Source organism: Oryctolagus cuniculus, chromosome 11, assembly GCF_964237555.1.
Source record: "Oryctolagus cuniculus chromosome 11, mOryCun1.1, whole genome shotgun sequence".
Classification (NCBI taxonomy): Eukaryota; Metazoa; Chordata; class Mammalia; order Lagomorpha; family Leporidae; genus Oryctolagus; species Oryctolagus cuniculus.
The window spans coordinates 11061842-11085269 of record NC_091442.1 but is presented as its reverse complement, the minus strand read 5'-3'; the positions used below and the strand labels follow the sequence as shown (position 1 = coordinate 11085269).

The 23428-nt window shown below is 60.1% G+C and overlaps 1 protein-coding gene across 2 annotated transcripts in view; it reads right to left on the bottom strand.

Moving 5' to 3' along the window:
* The window catches only part of KCNB1 (potassium voltage-gated channel subfamily B member 1), a 103265-nt gene that overhangs the window by 59132 nt on the left and 20705 nt on the right, over positions 1-23428 (bottom strand).

The window sequence follows — 23428 nt, the reverse complement described above, 5'->3', positions numbered from 1 at the left end:
AATTCCTGGGAGCCTGAGTGACTGCCGGGGACAGTGATCGGGAAGCAGGCACAGGACTGTGACAGCACTAGACCCCAGAGAGTGGCTCGGTCCTCGCCTTGTGAGGATGGGGAGCCTGCGGCACAGAGCAGGTGCGTGGTGCCAGGTCAGCCGCTCAGTGAGCTGGGGGCAGGCTCAGGCCGACTCCACGTGCTCCTGTCCTAGGCTGTGTCAACCCGGGAACCAGCCGAGCCCGGCTTCTCCCCGGCTCCGAGCCTATTTTGGGAACTGGGCACTTCTCACCTCCCACCTCCTTTCCGAGCTGTCTCTGTTTTGCCCAGCAGCCCAGGAGGACGCCGAGTGGGGCTGCCCCTCCGAGAGTGGGGAGTGACGTGCCCACGCGCGCGGCCGGCCCCTGGGGAGGTGTGGCCACCCCGTTGCCGGATGATTTGCATTCTTTGCCCACCTCGCAAATCACCGGCACAGAAACAAGTCAAACGCTCGGCCATCTCGTGCCCATTTCCTGGCATGGCAACCTCGACTGCTGCTGGGTGGCGCCTGTTTCCTCCCCAGGACCGAGGGCCCCGTCTCACCCCAGTGCCCTCCTAGCACGTCTCTCACGTACAAGGCCTGCCCGGCCCTGAGCGCCATCCCAGCCCCGGCTGCCGGGGCACCGTGTGAGTGGGCAAGAGCCCCAGGGACCACAGGCAGGACACTGCCCCCTCCCTGGGAAACAAGCGCCTTGGTTCCCATGGCAACAGCATCCTCCACCTGAAATACCTCCTTCTGGGCCCAGGCAGCCTGGACTCCAGGCACCCCCAAAGCCAGGAAGTGCAGTGGGACCTGTCTCCTCCAAGCAGGGCCCCGAAAGCAGATGCCCCACACTCCCCTGGGTGCTGGGTTAGATTCCATCTGATATAAAAAGGCCAGAGTGCTTGGACTGCAGCCAGAGGAAGGCGTGGGCGTGCGCACCAGGGCCCTGTCTCTGGGCTCACACACACATCCCTGCAAGCCTCCCTTCTCCACTTCCTCTGGGCAGAAGCACGGCCCCTCCTCGCAGCCTGTGCAGCTGGGACCCCAGCCCTTCTCCCAGCCACCCCCCGCAGCCCTGTACCCACGCACCACGCATGCATGAGCCTGCTTACAGAATCAGCAGGCAAGAAAGGAACGAAGCGAGAGAATCAGCCCGAAAGAAGCAGAGGCCCGGGGCGGGCAGGCGCGTTCCTCTTTGAAGCCCAGAGCAGCCGCAGGAGATCAGAAGCCTCGATGAGAAAAGAGGCACAGAGAGGAAGGCCAATTAGCACCCAGGCCCCCTCCTGGGAGAGCCAACCCATAAATATTAATGGCCATAATCACCTGATATTGCTTATAAAGCCTTGCAAATTAAGGGTCAATTTCCTTGGAGTACATAGCAGCAAAAGGTCCCAGCCGCCAGCTGCACGCCAGGCGTGGCCCCCAAGGGGATGAGATAAAGCAGAAAGGACAGGTCCAGGGGACAGGGGGTGGCGGGCCATGGGCATAGCACAGTCGTCTCCTGGTGATAGTGACGGACGAAGCCTCCTGGTCCTGGGCATGGCGGGGAGTGGGGAAGCGAGGCTGGGGGCGCAGCCGGAGACAGCACGAAGTTCAAGTGCTTGGTGCCCCTCACCCTTCATCATCGTAGATCTCAACAGCTCTGGGTGGGGAAGCAGCCTCTTCCCTCCTCCTCCTCCTCCTCCTCCTCCCCCTCCTCCTCCTCCTCTTCCTCTCCCTACTGCCCGCCAGCTTTTTAATCTATAAAATATCACTTCGTGGTTGTCACAGAGGAAGACAAAAGTGCCCAGGGCCCGAGAACCTGCTTCCTGCCCCCCCCCAGCCCCCTTCCCCACCCCCCAGTCTTAGGACCTCAAACACCCGCCGCTGCCTTCCACCACCTTGCACAGAGACTGTGCGTCCCCAGGGACAGCTTGGGACACACAGCAGCGCTCCGGGAGCAGGACCTGCCTGCCTCCTGCCCTAGGGGATGTTTTTGCTGGGTTCCTCCAAGGGTAGATGCTGTCCTCCGCCTCGGGGCATTTGCTTACAGGACAGATCAAACAGCAAGAAAGCAGCAAGGGCGGGGCCTGCCCGCTCCCTGTCAGCCGGGACCTGACGCAGAACTCGGCATCAAAGGAAAAGGCACTGGGCTGGGTGCAAAAAAAAAAGGGGGGGGCTCTGAATTCCGTCATAGTGCACAGGGGCACCCCCAAGGCAATGCCCGGCGCCGGCCCGGGGGCAGGAGGGCAGGGACAGGGAGCCTGCCTCAGCTGGATTCTCCCTGGTTCCACTTTAGCAGGCACAGGGCCTGGCACACGGCAGGTGGCCAACAAGCGAGTTCATGCTCTGGGCCAATGACGTCAGCGGGGCTCTGTCCCCCGTGATGGGGTGGGGGTGGGGGATGGATACCGAACACTGGGCCAGGCTTGCTGCTTGGTCAGAGCCCAACACTCCTTACCAGGGGGCTGGGCCCCAGGCCTCTTTCTCTCCTCCCTTCTCCGGCTGCCTCCAGACAGACCCATTCCCGCCTGCAGGCAACGCTGGCCTTGGCGGTCCCACCTGCAACCGCAGGCCAGGACCCACAGATAAACTGAACACGTGATAGCAAAGCAGCAGCCAGGTGGGGTCTCAGCCCTGACCCCTCCCAGGTGGACGAGGAGCGGGTGGAAGCCATTTTCCAAGGGCACCCAACCCGCAAGCAGGCAGCGCTGGGACGAGAGGAGGGGTGGGGGAGAGGTGTCACGTGTCGCATGGACCCCTGAGGGATGCGACCTGGGAATGAGGCAGGGAGCAGCACAGAGAGAAAGAAGCGGACCCCCGGGAGCACTGGGCTGTGGTCCTGAGATGGATTTTGGAACCTGGCCTCTGCCACTGCCCGTGTGAGCTGGAGGGGCCGAGCCTCGGATCCCCACCCGCACCTGCTAAACCCTGCCCTCCCCTCGCCCACTCCACACGACCACCCTGGCTTCCTAGGATCTACCCAGTGCACTCCCACCCCAGGACCTTTGCACTGGCTGCTTTCCCTTCTGCAGCAGCCCCTGCAGCTTTCACAGGACTCCTCGTTTTCCTCGAATTCAAGGACCAAGAAGCGTGGGTGGGGTAGGGTAGCGTGATCTGCCTTCCGGGTTGCCCCTCCCTCCTCTGTATGCCACACGCTTCCCACGGTACCTGACCCTTAGCAAACACTACAATAGCAACTGCTGCTGCAATTGCTGGCGTCTGGATGTGCACGCCCTCCGCCCGTCACTCAGCTCCCCTTTCCTGCTTCTACCCCATCCCCCACCCGATGGTGAGCTCCCTGGGGGCGGCAGGGACTCTGTCCCAGGCCCCGCGGGCCTCCAGAGTTAGCTCCGGCCCTGCGCATGGCAGACTCTCACTTGGATTTGTAGGATGAACACGGACTTCCACAAGGTGGGCAATGACGCTAGGCGGCCCAGGCCCAGGAAGTCGCCTCTTTGAGCCTCCCAGCCCTCCCCGGGAGCTCCTGCAGAGGCAGAGGAGTGGGTGGGGAGAGGCATCGGCCACAACTGCTTGGTTCCTGCTGCGTGGCCTGCAAGCCGACTGCAGCTGCCAACTGCTGGCCAGCCTGGGCTGTCTGACGTGGTGCCCACTGGCGCTTTCCTGCCCAGAGGGCCACCAGCCACCCACACCCGCACAGAGGCCTGGCCTGGCCGTCTGGCCCCACCTGCGAGGCTGCCCAGCCTTGAGGACATCCCGGGGGGCCCAGCCTGGCCGGCCGCTGAGGGGGCTTCAGCCACACAGACCCCTCACCTGCCAGCACCTCATTCGATGTGCTCCCTCACACAATCCTTGTGATCAGCCATCAGACCAAAACCGCAGTGAGACCCACCTCCCACTCACCAGGAGGGCTGCGGTGAAGAGACGGAGAGACCACCAAGTGCTGGCGAGGGCGGAGAGGAGCGCCCCCCTCCCGCTGCCTGGGAGCACGCCTCGCCTCCGCTTCTGACCCAGCTTCCTGCTAACACGCACCCCGGAAGGCCACGAGTGACGCTCAGCTGCCCGGGTTCCTGACCCGCAGGGGAGACTGGGAGGTGGCGCCCGGCTCCTGGCTTCAGCCTGGTCCAGCCCTGGCCGTTGTGGGCATTTAGGGTGTATGACCAGTGGTTAAATAAAAATAAATAAATAAACTTTAAAAATGAAAGTGCAGGGGCCAGTGCTGTGGCACAGCGGGTAAAGCTGCCGCCTGCAGTGCCGGCATCCCATGTGGGCGCCGGTTCGAGTTCCGGCTGCTCCACTTTTGATCCAGCTCTTTGCTATGGCCTGGGAAAGCAGTGGAGGATGGCCTAAGTCCTTGGGTCCCTGCACCTCCGTGGGAGACCCGGAAGAAGCTCCTGGCTTCAGATAGGCCCAGCTCCGGCTATAGTGGCCATTTGGGGAGTGAACCAGTGGATAGAAGACCTCTTTCTCTCCCTGCCTCTGTTTCTCTATAACCCTGCCTTTCAAATAAATAAACAAATAAATAAATCTTTAAAAAAAAAATGGGGGCTGGCGCTGTGGTGTAGTGGGTAAAGCTGCCACCTGCAGCACCGTCATCCCATATGGCTGCTGGTTTGAGTACTGGCTGATCCACTTCTGATCCAGCTCTCTGCTAAGGCCTGGGAAAGCAGCAGAAGATGGCACAAGTCCTTGGACCCCTGCACCTGCTTGGGAGACCCAGAAAAATCTCCTGGCTTCAGATAGGCCCAGCTCTGGCTGCTGCAGCCATTTAGAGAGTGAAACAGCAGATGGAAGACCTTTCTTTCTCTCTCTCTCTCTCTCTCTCTCTCTCTCTCTCTCTCTCTCCCCCTCCCTCTTTGTAACTCTGCCTTTCAAATAAAAAAAAAATCTTTAAAAAGCGAAAGTGTAATTTTACTGATGGCGATATAAAATAAGGCTGGCGGGGGGTAGGGCTGGACAGGGCTGGACAGGGCTGGAGCTGCGTGAGGAGGTGGGGGAGAGGCTTTGTGGTCTGGGACGGCCACTCTGAGGAGGTGACATTTGAAAAGAGGTGGGAGCAACAAGCCAGTGCGGCGGACGCAAAAGGAACCAGAGGGAGGGTGGCAGGCGGTGAGGCCTGGGGAGCCATGGTGGGAGCCGTGGTGGAGCCGTGGCTCCCACAGGTGCAGAGCGAGGGAGAGCCATGCAGGGCTTTGAGCAGAAGAGGATCGACCTCTGGGTTTCAACGGGCAGAACCCTGGTGGCTGTGAGTGATGTACAGAGGTGTGGGGGCAGGGATGAGACCCAGGCAAGCGCTGTAACAGGTCCCACCTAAGCCTCCCCGAGCTTCCCCACAGCCTTGCGCCCTGCAGGGAGTCTCAGCCCCGTCTGACTTGACCCAGATGTCAGCTGGGGGCGGGGGTAGGGGCTTCCTATCTAATTCATAGTCTGTTCAGAAAAACGTTTGATTTATTTTCATCTACTTGAAAGGCAGGGTGACAGAAGGAGAGTGAGAGAGAGCGCACGAGCGAGCCAGCGAGTTCTTTCATCTGCTGCTTCTCTCCCCAACCACACACAGGAGCCAGGGCTGGGCCTGGTGCCTGAGCCACACCTGCTGCCTTCCTGGATGTACTGGCAGGAAGCTGGGTGGCCAATGGGGTAGCTGGGACTTGAACTCATCGGAAATGGATGTGGGTGTCCCGTGTCCCAGGTGCGTTGAATGAACCGTCTTTGAACCCCCGATGATCTCCAACTACAAACCCCAACCCACAGCTCCCCAGCAGCTCCACAAACGCCCGGGACTTGCAGGCTCAGGGTCCGAGCTGCTTCCGGCCCCTCATCCAAACGTCCTGACCCCGTCTGGACTTCAGCTCAGCCTCCACCAGCAATTTCCAAGAGAAAGTCAGCCCCCCCAAACATGTCCTCCTGGTACCATCAACTGAAGACTCGGTTTGCCGGTCTGTAAAATGGGGATGGAGTAGACACCGTGTTAACGTTCTTCCTGTGCATGTGAAAGTGCCTTGAACGGTGCCTGGCACAGGCTGGCGCCGCTGCCTTATGATTGACAGGAAGGGGGGGGGGCTGTGGGAGGTCACTCCCTTTCCGGGAAGCCCTGGCCCCACCCACCCACACACCACAGGGCTCCTCCATTTCAAAGGGTCTTAAGAAGCCATCTCTGGGGCTCCTTGTAGCTCAGCTGGTTAAGCTGCTGCTTGAACACAGGCATCCTGTACGGAGCCCCAGTTCCAGTCCCGGCCGCTCTGCTTCCAACCCAGCTCCCTGCTAATGCACCTGGGAAGGCAGTGGAGGACGGCCCCAGTGCACGGGTCCCTGCACCCACCTGGGAGACCTGGATGGAGTTCCTGACTCTTGGCTTTGACCTGGCAGAGCCCTAGCTGTTGCAGCCATTTGGGGAGTGAACCCATAGATGGAAGAGCCCCCACCCCGTCACTCTGACTTTCAAATACAGCCATCGCCTCCATCACACGGGTCCTTGGGAGGAACCCTCCTGGCAGACCCCAGAACAGGGTTTGTCTGCATCCCATCACACTCCCGGAAGGAACTGGAAACAGAAAGGCGAAGGGCTTTGCCCAAGGTCACACGACGTAGCTGGAGCACCGGAGAATTCCCACACGAGGCAGAGCCAGCTTTGTCGAGCGCGTCTTATGTTCCAGGCACGTTGTATGCATTGCTTTTTTAAAAACTGCACTGTGGCATAAATTATGTTATTTTTAAAAGGGTAATACATGCATAGAGTTTGAAAATCGAAGAAGCACAGAAGGGCACATGGTTAAAACGGGGCTCTCCCTCCTGCGCCATCTCCTGTCACTCGGCTCGCCCCTGCTCCCAGGTTCCTGTGGGTCCTGCCAGCGCCGGGCTCTCATTGGGAGACTGCTGGGTCCCTGCCCAACAGCCAGCCCCCGCCTCCTCCTCCTAACAGAACTCCACTTTGGTTCAGGTGGCAAGGTGCCCAGATCAGAACACTCCCATGCCCACACTCCGTGGCAGCGAGCAACAGCCAGGTGACTCAGTCTTGTGAGATGAGATACAGGTGCAACGCTGGGGAGGAAATTCTTCTCCGCGCCACCCAAAAAGTCAAAGGCTTAGAAGAGAACACTTGTGTGTCTTTTTACTTTTCTTTTTGTCCTTTTCCCTTTGTGTTTCCTCCTGGCCAGAATGTAGACATGATGGCCGGAGGCGGAACAGCCACCTTGAGACCATGAGGATCCCAGCCACATACTCTGAATGGGGCAGCAGGAAGAAGCAAGATGCCCAAGCTCTTTAGCAAGTGCACCAGTGCTGGGTGCACTTAGTGATCTCTCTTGGGGCTTCTCACTCGTGCTGCCCCGAACTTGCAAGAACGAGTCCGAGACCTTGGACACGGCCCCCTGGGCCCTCAGCCAGTCTCTTCCCGGAATACATCAGGGTAGTCCTGAGCTGCATGCTGTTGCAAACACAACTGCTCTGACCAGCCGGGTCTCTCTTTCTTTTCCCGTGTGGGCGGAGCAGCTACAGAAGGGGAAGGGCTGGACGTAAGGGCAGGTGCCGTCCATGCTCTCAAACTGCACTACTGACCTCTGGCCGATGCACAGGCCAGCAGCCTCGTGTGTGTGGACCCACCCCTGCCGCCAAGCCCCGCGACAACAGGACCGGACGCTGGCCGTTGTGCCGAGGCTGCGGGTCCAGGTCCCACGCTCCCAGGTACCTGGAGGGAGGAGGATTTGCGTCAGGGTCTGTCTGGCTGCTGTCGGAGCTGTGCTTGTGGCTGCCTGCATAATGTCGCTTCCCAGGCGGGGGCTGGACTGCGGAGATGCAGCCATGCCCCACCCAGTCCAGCCCGGGGCGGAGCTGGCGTCCAGCTCAGAGCTGTCGCTCTCCTGCTGTGTGAGCTGGTCCTGCTCCCTGCCCCCTCTCCAGCCCCAGGCTTCCCTGTCTGCTGAATGACAGCTTAGGGGGGCTGCTCTGAGCCTCTTGAAATTCCAGGTGTCTGAGTTTGTCCTGGGAACTGGTTTTCAGATCCCGAAAGGAAACCGGCTCCTGCGAGGTTCTTCCTCCCTGCCAGGGCAGGCAGGGGCCAGCAGAGTCCCGGGGGTTGATGTCCATCTGTGTCCCACGGTCGCACTCCCTGGGGGGAGGCTGGGCAGGTGCCCTGTGGTCACCGCTCCCTGATACCTGGGCTCATGGTGGAAGATTCCAACCTTGGACTTCTCTCGGGCACTTCCCAAAGGGCTTGACACACACACACACACACACACACACACACACACACGTCTCGGGGAAGCAGCCTGTTCTCCCCATCTCCCAGATGAGGAGGAGAGGCACAGAGAGGTTGAACAACTCACCCATGGCCACTCAGCCAGCAAGCAGCAGGCGGGGACCAGGCCGCCAGGGTCTGCACCCTGAACCCAGTGTTTCTCTTCCCCGCCCCCAGTGACCTTCTGGGCTGGGCCACTCGGCTGGGGGAGGTGGTCCTGTGCCCTGTGGGGTTAGCAGCATCCCAGGCTCCCATCCTGTAGATGCCAATGTCACCCCTGGGGTGCACCAGCCAACAATGTCCTGGTCATCGCCAAGTGTCCTCTGGGGGTCAAACCCCACCCCCCATCAGCCAAGAAGCACCCGACCTAACATGGCCCTGGAGGAATGGACGCCGGGTCTATCTGGGGCCTCTTTCCAACCCTCTCAAACCCAGCCCAGGTTGCAGGGAGACAGATCAGGGCCCAGAGGACCAGAGCCACACCCTGTGCCTCTGAGGCCGGCAAGAGGCAAACGCAGCGAAGGAAAAGCAGAGGGTGACAAAGCCAGTTTGGAGGTCGACTGTGCGACCTTGGGCACGCGTCCTGACTTCTCTGAGATGTGATCCTTTCAGCCAAAACAAGAGGGCACCCCTGCAGAGCTGAGGCGGGAATTCCGGGTGAGGCGGCAGCACTGCGGGTGGAGAGCAATGCTTACTAGGAATGGCCCCGGAGCAGCTCACGCAGCGTGGCCCGCCCACGGCACGGAGGACGAGGCGGCCACTAAGACGGAGGGAGCAGGCCTGCTTTTGCAGATGTGGAAGAATCGCTAGGGTTTATTCACTTAGCACCAGCTGCCAAGGGAGGTGCAGAACACAACCACCCTGGTGTCAGGGACGGAGTTCAACTCCCAGCACCTCCTCGTAGGGCAGCTCCCGCCTGCAGGCGCCCTGCTCAGCAGTGGGCATAGATACAATGGACAGCAGAGGGGATACGGCAGTGGGGACATCAAGTCCTATTTCCACAAGCTGCTGGGACAGGCACAGGAATCTGCCAACACAGGAAGACTCCGCCAAGACGCCCCACAGCCTGGAGCCGCGGAGTGAGCTCTCCTGCTCCCGTTCGACACCCTGTGGAACTGTTTGTATCTGACTCAGCGCGTGCAGGCATTCATCATCATGACTGAGTTTGAAGACTGAATCAAGAAAAGGAGAAAGGGGACCAGGCCCCTGTGCTAGCGGCTAACACGCCCCCACTCCACATCGAGGTGCCGGGGTCCACGTCCCGGCTCCGCTCGGACTCCAGCTCCCCACCGTGGTGACAATGCGAGCACCTGCGCTCCTGGGTTGTGATTCTCACTCCTGCCTCTGGGCCCGGCACTTGGGGAATGAACCAGAGGATAGGAGCTCTCTCTGTCTCTCTGCTTCTTGAATAAAACAATCCATGTTATTTAAAAATGAGAGAGAAGGGGCCGGGTGGTGTCACAGGGTGTTCAGTCGCCATTCGCACCCACATGGGTGCTGATTCAAGTGCCGGGTGCTCCACTTCTGATCCAGCTCCCTGCTAACATGCATGGAAGGCAGCAGAAGGTGGCCTACGTGCTTGGGCCCCTGCACCCACGTGGGAGACCTGGATGGAGCTGCAGGCTCCTGGCTTCGGCCTGGCCCAGCCCTGGCCATCAGTCGTTCCACTGGCCTGAGCAGGGGTTGTCCAGCCTGCCACCCCCAGTGACCGTCGTGGGGACCCACAGAGGCAGAGGAGAGACCAGGAAGGCGTGAGTTAGGCAGAGCAAATTCCGGGGCGGCCCCTTCCCACTGAGAGGCTGCCACACACTTCCAAATGCTCCCCCCTTCTCCTTCTCTCTCATCCTCCAATGGCATCCCCCTCCCCCCTCCCACCGCAGTGGTCTCTGGGGGCAGGGGGTGCAGCCTGCCAGCAGCCGGCAGAATTCTGTCACCCGGAGGCAGAGCCACGGCGGGAACGGCCAGGCCCCCTGCCTTGGCGTGTTGCTCGCTCCGAGGTCCAGCCTCCTTCTGCAGGCTGGGGAGGAGGGTGCTGACTCTGAGCCAGTGTCCCAGTGGCAGGGCGTGGAGACTCTGTAACTGTCGCCCCAGGGCCTGATGGATGGCGGGGCCTGGCTGGGTCCCTCTCACCAGGACAGGGGCCTGTGGCCTCTTGGGGGAAGGATGCTGCCCCCTGAAAATGGGCTGCCCTTCCCCCACCCATGAGTACAAGCGCCTGTACCCACCTAAGCTGTGGTGTGGAGACAGGTAGAGGCTGGCAGCCTAGGCTGGGCACAGGCGGCCCTGGTGGGCGTCCTTTGTGCCCCTCCCTCCACCCAAGACAGCCTGTGAGTTGTGACCTGGCTGGGGGAGTCACAGATCAGACCGCAGCAGGCTTGGCCGGCCTGTCCGCCATCTTGTCCGGCAGCCAGAGACAGGCACACAGGTAGACAGAGGGGGCGATGGATGGACAGAGCTTTCCTGGTCACGGAGCAGTCAGTCATCTCGTCTGTCAGCTATGGTGACAGCTCAGCTGTCGCTCAATCAGACGGGGGACAGGAAGCCTTAGTCACCGCTCCAACTACAAGCGGCCAAACACCCTGGACGACAGACGGACAGACCGGAGACAGGAGGGTAGGACACCCAGGCTGGCGGCGAGATGCTCAGAAGGCCATAGGACAAGGAGATGGGCAGAAAAGCAACGTGCTGGGGACTACTAGTGCCAGGCGGACGGACAGGCAGACAACAGGTCGGCCCCCCACAGTCGGACGTCCACCCGGGCAGGCAGGTAAGCAACCAGCCAGCCAGCCTGGAAGTGGACAATTCACATGGTCGCACAGTGGCAGCTGGTGGACCCTGCCTGCCTCGCCACGGTCGTCGCGACGGACACCCAGACAGGGTAGAGCTGGGAACCGGAGCAGGTGTACCTGAGCACCCAGCAACCCTCCCAGTGCCTGGACCCCAGCCCTCAGCCATCAGGGAAGCACCAGGGGGAGGCGGGACAGTGCCCAGCAAAGCATGCGGCGGGGGGGGGGGGGGGGCTGCCCATCCCCCAGCGGGAGCTGGGCCTCCCCCTCCGAAACACGGTCCCCCATGCACTCGCCCCAGGGCCACCCCCTCCACCCTCTAAAGCGCCTGGCCTCCCTCTGCAGGCCGCAGGATCCGAGAAGGGGCCCTGTGTGCGCGTATGTTTTGGGGGTGGGGGTGGAGTTGTTTGCTTAGGCCCCCTCGTGTCTCCCAGCTCTGCCAAGTTCTCCCTTCCTCCCTCCTCCATGGCAGTGGGGGCGGGGAGGCCCTCCCAGGCCACTTCCCATTTTGGGAATTGGGTTGAGAACTATGCAGGAGACAGAAATAATTCCTTTTTCGAGCCTGGCCAGGGCTGTAGCAGCCCAAACATTGGCACAAAACCAGTTCTGGGGAGGGGCCTGAGAAGGGGCAGCTGGGGGTGGGACCGAGCCCTGAGGCCCAGGGAGACACAGGCCGGGAGTCTGCAGAACGGACCTCCTCATCCAGGCCCAGGGCTGGGTACCAGGGACCTGGAAGGTTCCAGGCTGCCAGTGTGGAGGTGCCAGGCCAGAAAATGCCCGAGGCGGGGGAGGGGAGCAGGTTGCGGAGAGAAAGAGCAAGGGAGAAGTCACAGAGGCCCTGGCAGCAAGGGTGGCCTGGGAGACAGACCCTTCCCGCCGGTCAGGGAGGGGTCCCAGACTCCCCCTGAACAGCCCCTCCTGCGGGCAGAGCCAAGGCCCCTCAAGGAAGAGACGGCAGCGGGGTGAGCACTTAGCACACAGTAGGTGCACACTGAATGCAGGTGTCCTTCTGATGGGAACCCAGAGCCAGCTCTGCGCGCCCACTGTACTGCTTCCAGGCGGTGGTCCTGGGCAAGCCACCGGGGCTCTCTCCGCCTTACCTCTCCCATCTGAAAAATGGGAACAGTGGCAGAACTCACTTTCCAGGTAGACGTGATGGGAAAATGTAGGAGTGCAATGCGTGCTTGTCCTTTCTCCTAACAGCATTAGTATTACCTTCCCCAGGCCTTAGAGAGACCCAGGCCAGGGCGGATTTCAGTTCAGCTTCAGGGCGACACCCACGTGGAACCAGCCCCCTCTCCCTGCACGGCAGCGCCCTCCTAGATGGCACCCCCGAGAGCCCCGAGTGTCAGCATCACGGTCTCGCTCCCCAGACCATAACCACCACTCCCAGCATGCACTTTCCCTCCCCATCCTCTGCTGGGGGCTCCCTGGGGCTCTGAGGAAGCCCACCCTGGCCCCTGCCCCTGCCCCGTGCCTCTGCCAGCTGCGGGGCTGCTCCTGTGACTTGCGCTACGCCAGCTCGCTGACTCCAGAGACGGAGGCTGGGAATGCGGAGAGCCCTCTTTCCCTGGCTGGCGGGGCATCCAGGTGTGGAGTCAGACCTGCGCCACCTGTGTCCAGGGCGAGACGGACCCTCGGGGGAGGACGAGGCAGAGGAAGCCACGGACACTGCGAGGACATCAGGACCCTGACGCCCGCCCTGCCTCGCCCAGACTCTTCGGTTATGTCACCCAATAAAGGCCCTGGGTGGCCTCTGCCAGTCCGATCTGGCCGTCTTGCTCCCCACAGACCCTCTGGCAGCTGTGAACCCCACTGGGATCCTTCTTGGCAGTTCCTATGTTCTCCCCACGTCTCAGGGCTGGGCTGCGTCCCACGCTCTCTTCATCAGGCTCCCTAACTTGCCGTGTCCTCACCCTCCTCTGGGCCAGCGCCAGGAGCCCACAGCAGCAGCCACGAGCCCACGGCAGCAGCCACCCCAGTGACCCCAGCTTCACAGTGGCAGAGCCTGGCCGATGCTCTGAGGACCAGATCCGGGAAGGGACACAGGGAACAGGAGGCAGACCGGAAGCCAGGCTGGGGACAGCAGGAGGAGCTGGCTCCTGCAGGGGCAGGGTAACAAACCCTGGTAACAAACTCACTCCCAAGCCTTCTGGTTCAGGTGAGGCTGGCCCCGCCTCTGGCTCCAGGACTGGTCAATCAGAACTATGCCTTCTTTTGGAAGCAACCATTGGCTCAGTCTGGGCATGTGACCCAAATCAGGCCAATCAGAGTGAACCCTGGCACTCTCCCAGGGACTGCAGGGAGACAGGTGCTCTCCCATGCTAGTGGCTCGGTGTCTTGGGGTGGGGCGGGGGAGGGTCTCCCACATGGGTGGCAGGGACTCAACAACTTGAACCATCACCTGCCACCTCCCAGGCTGAGCACCAGCAGGAATTGGGATCAGAGCTGGGACTTGAACCTGGGCCCTCTGATACAAGATACAGGCATCTTAATAGCCAGGCCAAATGCCCTCCTGCCATCCTCATGGAGAGTTCCATCCACAAACCACCCCAGTCCCAGGCTCAGGCAGCAGGGACGGCTGATCACCCTACCTCAGTTTATGGGTACCCAACCCTGGTTTTCCATTAATGGTGGTTTCTTTGAAAAATAAACATTTAGGCCGGCGCCGCGGCTCACTAGGCTAATCCTCCGCCTAGCGGCGCCGGCACCCCGGGTTCTAGTCCCGGTCGGGGTGCCGGATTCTGTCCCGGTTGCCCCTCTTCCAGGCCAGCCCTCTGCTGTGGCCAGGGAGTGCAGTGGAGGATGGCCCAGGTGCTTGGGCCCTGCACCCCATGGGAGACCAGGAAAAGCACCTGGCTCCTGGCTCCTGCCATCGGATCAGCGCGGTGCGCCGGCCGCAGCGTGCCGGCCGCGCCGGCCATTGGAGGGTGAACCAACGGCAAAGGAAGACCTTTCTCTCTGTCTGTCTCTCTCACTGTCCACTCTGCCTGTCAAAAAAAAAAAAAAATTTAAATCTAAAAAGTAAATCATTTAAAGGGAAAATACTAAGAAATAATAATACCTTTGGTAAAAGGAAATGGCAAAAAACATCATGAGAGCTGTTTGTGAGGGGGCCAGGGCTATGGTGCAGCAGGTTAAGCCACTGCCTGCAGCACCGGCATCCCACATGGGCACTGGTTCAGGTCCCAGAAGCTCCACTTCTGATCCAGCTCCCTGCTAATGCACCTGGGAAAGCAGTGGGAGATGGCCCAAGTGCTTGAGCCCCTGCACCCACATGGAAAGCCCAGATGAAGCTCCAGGCTCCTGGCTTCTGCCTGGCTCAGCCTTGGCTGTTGCAGCCATCTGGGGAGTGAACCAACAGATGGAAGCTTTCTCTGGCTCTCTCTCTCTCTCTCACTCGCTCTCTCTCTGCCTTTCAAATAAGTCAATCTTGGGGGTGGGTGGAGGAAAGCTCTTTGGTGAATGAGTGACAGTATCGGGAGACACACAATGCCTACAAGATCAGAAACCCAAACCCCATTCCTGGGTCGGTGCCCAACCGGCTGTTTGGCCTGGACAAGTCACTCACTCTCTCTGAGCCTCCACGTCCAGCCCAGCTCCCAAGGCCAACCCTGCTCAGAGGGAGCAGATGAGACAGAGCAGGGCTGGCGTGGGCTGAATGACAGTCACTCTCTTTAAAGGGTGAGCTCCTCCAGGGCAGGGCCCAGAGCCAAGAGCCGCTCCGACTCCCAGCTCCTCGGGGGGCTCCTCCTTCCGAGCTCCGTGACTGCCCGTGACTGCCGCACTTGGCGGATGCGGCCATGCCTGCAAATCAGCGGTAGTCGTTCAGCCAAGACTCCCTTTGGCGATGCTAATTGCCCGGTGCCCGTGCGGCCGCTCCCCTCCCTGGCCCACAATCCCAGCTATTACTTCCTGATAACAGTGCTTGCTCCGTCTGCGCACACCAGGGCCCTGCGTGCTCGCCGTGGGCATCTGACTGCCAGCCAGCACAGCGCGGGGAGCTCGGCGCATGCGTGCTCCGGGGGAAAGCGCACGGGTACCGGCGGGCAGCTCGTCCCAAGGGCGTACCGTGGACGCACGTGTACTCCCCAGAGAAACTGCTTAGGCCCCCAGGTGGAGGAAAATCAGTGCGCACGTGCGCACCCCCCCATCAGCCTGCTCAGCAGCAGCGCCAGACACGTACACACGGGACTGGGTGCACGCGTGTATGCACAGCCACACGGCACGGGGCCCTGTGAGGAGGAACTACAGCGTGCCCGCAGGGCGCGGCGCAGTGGCCGGCGTGTGGTTAGGCTGCCTTCAGGAAATGACGTCTCTTACTGATCACTCGTTGCTAGTGCTGCTTTATTTACTGAGGCGTGAGTTACACACGATGAGACGCACAAGCTTGAAGTGCTCAGTGTGCACAGACGGAGCCTTTAGATCCGTGGACTCACACCTGTGTGGCCACCGCCTCAGGGAGGGCACAGGGCGTCCTATCCCCCGCACGGCCCCTCGGGCCCCCTGGAGTCCACAGCTCTAGAGGCAACGGCTGCTCTGACTTCTCTCACTTTAGCCGTGCCCCTTCTTGAAGCTCAGAGAAATGGAGCCCTTCTCCGGATACACCTGCCCGGAGGGGTGCACCAGGCACGGGCAGCCACACACGGTGCACACAGGTGCATGGACGCTCAGTCACACACACTCAGAAATGTTTTTTTTTTCCTCAGGGTGGGCACGGGTGCGGCGGTTAAGGCGCTGCATACCTGGGACACCACAGCCTAGTCCAGAGAGCGCGGGTTCGAGCCCCGGCTCTGCTCCTGGCTCTAGCTTCCGCTGATGTGCGTCCCTGGGGGCAGCAGGTGCCTGCGTTTCTGGCACCTGCTTGGGAAACCTGGACTGAGCAAGTGGCTCCTGCTTGGGCCTGGTTCCGCCTCAGCTATGGCAGGTATTTGGGATGGAAGATCTCTCTCCGTCTCTGTCTCTGACTCTCTCTACCTTTCAAATAAAACAAAGGCAACTTTTTTTTTTTTTTTTTTTTTTAAGAAAAGGGTATTTCTATGCTGTGAATCCCCTGGCCTGGGTGTGTGGTTCGGCCCAGCCTCTCCAGGTGCAGGTGGCTAACGGGGGTGCAGGCGGCTCATTCCACTCCCCTTCAGCTCCCCTTGCGGCAGGTCCTGGCTGACCTCAGGCAGGAGTTGCTCCCCCGTGAAATGGGATGAGTGCAGCCCTTGTCACGATAACGCCTCTGCCTCGGGCACCTGCTGTGGGGCAGGCACTGTTCCGAGGGCTGTGCAAGTCCCAGCCTATGCTGTCCTCCCAGTGACCCTGCAAACGGGGGGCGGTCAGCTCCCCTCACATGGGGAAGAAGCCTGGGCACACGGCGACCCAGCAGCTCGTCCAGGCCATGCAGTTAGGCGGTGGCAGGGCAGACAGCTGGGATCTGAATCCAGCGAGGCTCAGCGTCCTCCCTCACGGAGAGACCAGCCATACAGTGGGTGCATAATAAGTGGTAGATGTTTCTACTACCAAGAATGGTGGGGCCGGCACTGTGGTATAGTGGGTTAAGCCTCCACCTGCAGTGTCAGCATCCCATAGGGGCGCCGGTTTGAGTCCCGGCTGCTCCACTTCCGATCCAGCTCTCAGCTATGGCCTGGGAAAGCAGTGGAAGATGGCTCAACCCAGAAGAAGCCCCTGGCTCCTGGCTTCGGATCAGCCCAGCTCTGCCATTGTGACCATCTGGGGAGTGAAACAGCAGATGGAAGACCTCTTGCTCTCTGTCTCTCCCTCCCTCTGACTGTAACTCTCTCAAGTAAAAAAAGAAAAAGAGAGAGAGAGAGAGAGAGAGAGAATGTTGACAAAGTCTTACTGATGCCTCAAACACCACGTTTCCAGACGAGGAGACGGAGGTCCCCAAGTCAACAGCCGCTTCACTCTAGTTAGAGAGGCTATTGTCTAAAAGACAAACGTGTTGGCAAGGATGTGGGTGGGGAAAGGGGAGCCCTTTGGGCTGGCGCTGTGGCGCTGTGGGGTAAGCCTCAATGCTGCCATCCCATGTGGGTGCCAGTTCAAGTCCCAGCTGCTTCCCTTCCAATCTGGTTTGCTGCTAATGTGTCTGGAACAGCAGCAGGTGATGGCCCAAGTACTTGGGTCCCTGCCACCCACGTGGGAGACCCCCATGGGGTTTCTGGCTCCTGGCCCAGCCCCAGCTGTTATGGCCATCTGGGGAGTAAACCAGCTCGCTCGCTTGCTCTCTCTCTCTCTCTTTCTTTCCTTTCAAATAAATAAATCTTTTAAAAAAAGAACCCTTACTCCCCGCTGGTGGGAATGTCATTTAGTAAAGCCATTGTGGAGCACGGTACAGAGATGCCTTAAAAACTTAAACATGGATCTACCCTCCAATCCAGCCGTCCCACTGCTGGGTGGATACCAATCTGCCCAGGAGACATCTGCACTCCAGCACCGTTCACAGTCGCCAAGAAGTGGGAACAACTAAGTGTCCGTCAACGGATGAGCGGACCAAGGAAGGCTACACGCGCAATGGGCGCTCTTCAGCGTTTCAGACCATCGCAGTCACATGGAGAACTTCGAGGATGAGGTGTCACGTGAAGTAAACTAGGCACTCAGACAGAAATACCACAAGAGCCCGCCTGGTTGTTCTGAACATGGCCACCTGTGCGTGGGGAGGGCGGGCCAGCAGGTGCGAAGGCACAGAGAGACGGGAGCAACCGTTCCGCCTTTGTACTGCATTGTGGGGGAGGACACTGAGTGTCCTCACCAGAGAGGCAGTGAACGCTTGAGGGGACGAGGATGTAAACTATCCTGATGTGGCCACCACACGGGGTGCACGTGCGTCACAACATCACGCTCTGCCCCGTGCGCAACTGCAGTTACTGTGCGCCAGTGAAAGACAAGCAAACCCCAGGTCAGGGAACAACTCCCCGCCTCCCGTGAATCCAGATCCCGCGTTCTTTCTCTTCCCCCAATGGGACATTCTATTCCCCAGGCAGCAGCTTCTCGGTTTTGCTTACCGCTGAGGCCCCGGCACCTGGAAGAGCGCCTGGCACACGCTGGGCACTCAGCAAGTGTTTTCCCAGTGAATGGGCAGAGCAGGGAGCTGGGAGGGACCAAGACGCGGAGAGGGAGAGTGACTTGTCCAAGGTCACATGGCGTCCTAGCGCCGATGGGGCTTCCATCGTCTCCCCTTCCCGGATCGCTCTCTCTGCCTCCCGACCTGAGCAGCACCGGACGCGCTCTCAAAGCCCACGCTAATGGGGAGCTGGCACGGAGTCCCTCTCAACTTCATTAAACCATCCAAGGTCAGCGCGGAAGGCTGCCAAGCTAAACCTCGGGCAGCGGCTGCCAGGGCTTTCACACTGGGCACGGGGAGCGCGCCAGCCAGCGAGGCAGGCAGCGGGGCAGGGCCGGGCCGGGTTTAAAAGCCCTTTGCGAACAAATGTTTGGCCTGTAGCTGTCTCTGGCCCTTGTCCCCACCAAGGAAGCCCGACCCCTCAGTCCAGCAAGGGCAATGGAAGAGGCCTGGGGTCTCCGCCTATGGGGACAGGGTGGAGATGGGGGGAGGCCCTGAGCCCGGGCACGCGGGCATGGCTGTCAGTTTTAAGTATGCCGCTCAGGATGGCAACTGGTCTCACGCACGGGATGCATTGAGGAAGTGCCTCCAGGAGCCAGGGAGAGCGGGAGGCAGGACAGGGCAGTGAGGATGCCGACGCGGCTGGAGCCTGGCTGAGGCCGGATCCCCCAGGGGCCCTAGAGTATGGTCTGTGCTTCGGAGTTGCTCCCACCTAAGGGTCCATGCCCCTAACTCAGTGGGCCACTGGCTACAGGCTGCCTGTGATGGTTGGGAGGCTGCCACGGGCTGTTCCCCTCTGGGCAGTTGTAGGCAGGGGCAGGCGGCGGGTCTCAGTGGTGCTGGTGGGGTGCACCTGCTGGTCCGTGGGGTACGGGAGAGGCTCCTCCAGTGTCCACCACAATGGCTGCATTAATTCAACACTTCCTACACCTCCCCGACTGCAGGCAATCCCAGAAGGAAGGGGAAAGACAGGGGAGCCAACACTAAGTTTCCGCCCGCTCCATGGCAGCACTGAATAAAGAAGAAAAGACACTGCTCACTGCTCCGGCTCGGCTCGAAGCCTGCAGGTCGTACTCATTACATCTGCAGGCAGCTGGAGCTGCAAGGCCCCGAGGGTGGAGTTCAGAATCATAGCTTCCAGGCGGACGGGCCCCTGGGAAGGTAGAGCGGCGGGCTCGAGGGCCGAGCTGGGCATATGAAGTTACAAGGTGAAGAAAGACGAGGCGTTCTCCCGGGCCTCCCAGGGGGCCCAGGGCGGGCTGTGGAGGATGCTGACACTTGATCTGGGGAGAAGGGGAGGCGGGGGACCAGGGACTGAAGACGGGTCCTTGGGGAAGGCGAGGGCCTGGCGTGCAGCCCCCAGCTCCGCTGCAAAAGGCACTGGGCCCTCCAGGCCTGAGCAATGCCAAGGGGAGGTCGCACTTCAACTTCACCCACGCCACGCTGCAACCCCCTCCTCTGGGCGCCGCACTCCACAGTGGGCAGAAAAGCTGGTCAACTCGGCATTTTCGGGTGGGTGAGTCTGCACACGGGAACCGAGATCTGGGGCGGAGCAGTGACTCCTGTCATTACCAAGTGTCCATGAAGCTCCCTCGGGTGCCAGGCACCGGGCTACTTCAGCAAACAAGTGACTTCACAGTTTTGAATGGTTCTTTTTTAAGATTTATTTTATTCATTTGAAAGAAACAGAGTTACAGGAAGAGGTAGAGACAGAGACTTCTGTCTTCTATCTGCTGGTTCACTCCCCAAATGGCTGCAATGGACGGAGCTGAGCTGGGCTGATCCGAAGCCAGGAGCCAGGAGCTTCTTCTTCCAGGTCTCCCACGTGGGTGCAGGGGCCCAAGCACGTGGGCCATCCTCCACTGCTTTCCCAGGTGCATTAGCCAGGAGCTGCACTTGAAGTGGAACAGCCGGAACTTGAACCAACACCCATAGAGTATGCTAGAGCTGCAGGCTGGGTCTTTAACCCACTGCGCCACAATGCCGGCCCCTGAGTGGTTATTTTCTAAATGATGATGATGCCTGCCAACTTCAATTGTTTACGCTCTGGCCCTTTAAGACAAAGGGATGGGGCCACCATTGTGGCATGGCTGGTAAAGCCAACACCTGTGACACTGGCATCCCATATGCGCACCAGTTCCCGGATGTTCCACTTCCGATCCAGCTCCCTGCTTGTCACCTGGGAAAGCAGTGGAAGATGGCCCAAGTGCTTGGGCCCCTGCACCCATGTGGGAGACCTGGAGGAAGCTCCCAGCTCCTGGGTTTGGCCTGGCCCAGTACTGGTGGCTGTAGCCACCTGGGGAGTGAACCAGCGGATGGAGGATCTCTCTCTCTCTCTCTCTTCTCTCTAATAAATAAATAAATAAATATTAAAATCTTAAAGAAATAAAAAAGGACAAAGGGGCAGAGGGCTGTGGTGCATAGGGGTAAGCTGCCTATGTGACGCCAGCATCCCATACAAGTTCAAGTCCTGGCTGCTCCACTTCTGATCCTACAAATGCATCTGCGAAAGCAACGGAGGATGGCCCAAGTGCTTGGGCCGCTGTAGCCATGTGGGAGACCCAGATGGAGTTCCAGGCTGTTGGCTTCGGCCTAGCCCAGCCCTGGCCCTTGTGGCCATTTGGAGAGTGAACCAACAGATGGAAGATCTCTCCCCCTCCCCCGCCCCCGTAATGCTGCCTTTCAAATAAATAAATAAATCTTAACAGATCAAATGAACGCACGAGGGGCCAACCCGGGTCAGGCGTGTTCCCGGGGGGCGACGAGAAGCTGGAGTGTGTGCACGCTTTGGAAGCAGGGCCCCGGGGTTTGCACAGAGATCCAGCGGGGAGAGGATGGGCGGACAGGAGAGGCGGGAATGGCTCCCAGGAGATGTAGAGACAGGGGAAATGGGCGGGTGCTAAGATTCCCACGGGCAGGCAAGCCTGGGGTCCCGTGCAGGGCCGGACCCAGTGAACGGGAAGGCTCGGCTCGCTCCAGTCCTCCAACCTGTTTGTCCCAGAACAAAGCTAACAGGACTGGAGCACTTCCCTAACACTGGCAAGACAGCAGTGTCGGGCATCCACCTGGAATTTTACAGCGTGATTTACGGCAAATGGTACCATTGCCGCAGGGTCGCAAATCTCCACTGGAAACAGCTTGAGTGAAGTAAAATAAATGAATTATTTTGAAGACGATTAAACAAATCCTCTTTCAGGTGTCTCCCTTGGACTGCATCGCAGCCTGGGACCCAAGCTGTTGCCCTGGCCCCGCCCCCGACCTCAGGGATAGGTTAGAAAGGATCAGCGGGTCAGGGTTGTGGCGTAGGAGGTAAAGCCGCGGCCTGTGATGCCAGCATCCCATATGGACATTGGTTCGAGTCCTGGCTGCTCCACTTCCGATCCAGCTCTCTGTAAATGGCCCGGGAAGGAAGTGGATGGTGGCCCAAGTGTTTGGGCTCCCCCTGCCACCATGTGCGAAACCCAGAAGCTCCTGGCTCCTGGCTTTGGCCTGGCCCAGCTCTGACCATTTGGAGAGTGGATCGGCGGATGGAAGACCTCTCTCTGTATTTCTGTAACTCTGCCTTTCAAATAAATAAATCTTAAAAAAAAAAAAAAAAAAAAGAGGAAGGATTACATGACCCGAGAGTGTCCAACTCGCTGACGTGGGGCTTTGGCTAGCAGGGCTGGGCAGGGGGGCCTCCAGCGGATGGCGGTTTGGAGGAGACGTCGCTGAGAGGGGGCGACCGATCTGAGGCCGCAGGCACCAGGCCGCAGCTGGGATCTGAGTCACGCTCAGCTGCCCCCAAAGGCGGCGCAGCTCCCAAGGAAGCCGGATTTCGGGAGAATTTGCTGGAATCCCTCATTTATAAGCCTCCCTCAGAACTTCTGTTTCCTGAGCTTGGAGTCTTCATCTGTGGGGTTGCTTCGGGAAAGCTCACTGGCACCCCATAAAATCGGATCCACGCAGGCAGCTTTGCAGAGCTGACGGGAGGCGTCAGCCACCATCACACCCGGAGTCCGGCCAAGAGCCCAGGGCCCTGCGTGCCCAGTGGATGGCAAGCCCCTCAGGCCCTCTCGCCCCCTCCAACCCAGACACTCTGACGTTTGCTTTCCGCCAACTTTGCCAAGCGTCTGAATTCATTAACTCGTCCATTTGTGCACAGAATTCCACGGCGGGTTGACAGGGTGTGGGGAGACACAGGGAGGCGGGTGCCACTGGACAACAGCGGGCACCTCTGTGAAATTACAAAAGGAACCAAGGGCATCTAAGAGAGGCACATGGAACCCTGAAAGCCCACCCTTGGGGAATCTGATCTATCTGGAGAGTGCGGACAGCTTCCCGGAGGAGGTGACGTTTGACCTGGGAGCTTCAGGATGAGGAAGACAATAGCTGCGTGGAGAAGAGAGGAAAAGGCCGAGCGAGTGGCGTGTGCAGAGGCCCACGGCAGGAAGGAGTAGAGGAGTGTGAGACCCACGTGGCTGGAGATGGCGGCAGGAGACGAGGGCCTGGCCTCACGGAGCCCTGGGGGCCACAGTGAGAGTCACCCCCCACCCTGTTCTGCAGACCCCCACACTTCCCTGCCTCCCCCTCCCTTACCAAGACTGCCCTTGGGGTTTTGCAGCCTGGAAAGGACAACAAAACGTCCCCACAAGTGGGGGTCTTTCTGCCTCGGGGGTTGGGGTTACTGAGCAGAATAGGGAGAGGCAGGGGGGAGGGGGCGGGAAGGAAGACGGGCAGGGGAGGCAGGAGAGGTGCGGGGGAACAGTGCCCTGCCACCTCCTAGCTGCCCCTTGCATGTGCTGCTTCACCTCTCTGGGGCTCAGTTTCCTTGTCTGTAAAATGGGATCATACAGGGTGGGGTGAGAGCCCCATGAGTTAACGTCTGTAAGGCTCAGCCTGAACTGTGGAGGGCTCCAGGTAACTGAGGGCACAGGGGACAGAACTTCTCCCACCCCAAGCTAGGACAGCTGGCTTCTGGGAGAAGGAGCCAATGTCTGGGTTTTTCTGAGCGAAAGGGAAGGGGCTCCGGCCACGCCCCTTGTCAGGCACCCCAGTTCAGGGACGGTTGCGCCAGGGTGATGAAGTCTGGAACCAAACAGCAGTGACCATGGGAGTCTCCCAAGAAGCACAGGGCCCAGCAGGGAGGGAGTGGCATCTCATCTGGGTGGTCAGGGGGGCGCTGGGCAGGCAGGGCTCTAAAGGGTGGGTTTGGGAGGCCGAGGGGGCCGGGAGAGAGGCGGCAAGATGCCCTAGTCCAGTTGGGGCCCCGGCTGCTCCACTTCCAATCCAGCTCCCTGCTAATGCACCCGGGGAAGCAGTGGAGGGTGGCCCACGTGCTTGGGTCCCTGCCATTCATGTGGGAGACCAGGAGGAAGCTCCTGGCTCCTGGCTTCAGCCTGGCCCAGC